The sequence below is a fragment of the Rhincodon typus genome, unplaced genomic scaffold (assembly GCF_021869965.1).
Source record: "Rhincodon typus isolate 14 unplaced genomic scaffold, sRhiTyp1.1 hic_rhity00009779, whole genome shotgun sequence".
In the NCBI taxonomy this organism is placed as follows: Eukaryota; Metazoa; Chordata; class Chondrichthyes; order Orectolobiformes; family Rhincodontidae; genus Rhincodon; species Rhincodon typus.
Genome location: NW_025975417.1, coordinates 6787 through 7947, shown reverse-complemented (window position 1 = coordinate 7947; position 1161 = coordinate 6787).

Sequence of the window (1161 nt, the reverse complement as noted above, 5' to 3'; positions counted from 1 at the left end):
AGGGACACATTGGGTTATGTTGGCACTGCATGTTGATGCATTGTGTGTTGACTCGTGCTGGGCAGAACTTCTCTCACTCAGCTGTGGCTGCCATCTCTGTGACAAGGAAGCAATGAAACTCAACTGGAACTCTTTACGAGAAGAATAAGATTTGAGCCATGAACGGTTTCTGCTGTTATCATGATTGCAAATTCATTCTAGGTCTGCAAGAACCCAAATGATTTCAGCCAGAAACTGCTCAAAAGATATCAGCCTGTGGAATGACCCTCTTCCCACTGCGTTCCTAAAAAAAGTTCAAGTTCTTATTCTGTATTACAAGGTGAACATTACATTAGTAGACTATGGGAGCCAAGTGATGTAGATTTCATGTAATAGAAAGTTAACTGAAACTAGAAAGGAAAGCAGGTGAAAGGGGAGAGTGAGGGGCCAGGAATCCACATGCCAGCCAATCGGTACGCAGTAGAAATGTTGATTTTCTCTTGAATTTGTATTTCTTGTAAACTGTCCTCATGAGTGCAGATGAGAAGCTTTAACAAAAAATTTATTTTTCAATCAATAATCAAGTTCTGTACCACCAAACAATTAACAAAAACAAGTCACTGAGGATCATCTTACACTCATTTACGTGTGACTACTTGTGTAGATTTAGGAAGGTTTATGATGTAAATTGTTCTGCCCATGGCAGAAAAGGGGAATCAAAGATTAACTGGTCAAGGGAACAATGATCATTATGGAAATGCAACTGGTGTTGGCCTTACAAGTTGTCAGTGACTGCCCTCATTAAAAGTGACTGAATGTACCACTCTGTTACCAGCTTTTGTGCTTTGGTTGAGATCCTCACCTACAGATCCTTAGCTGATGGAGCCTGATATGTAGGATAAACCTCCTAAGTTAGGGTACAGTGTGCTTACTGGGAACTTCAGAGCCTGCATCACTTACACACAGATGGTATCAGTCCACACATGCTCAAAGACAGGGTTAGTAACAAATCCAATCAAGGCCTCATACCAAAAATTCAATGAGATCATTAATACAGCAACAACATTAATAACAAAAACAAAGACAAGCTCAGAAGGAATGCATATCTCGACAGACACAGCTAGTGCACACCCATACTGACTCACGGCGCGTACACACGACGCCCACACTGACTCACGGCGA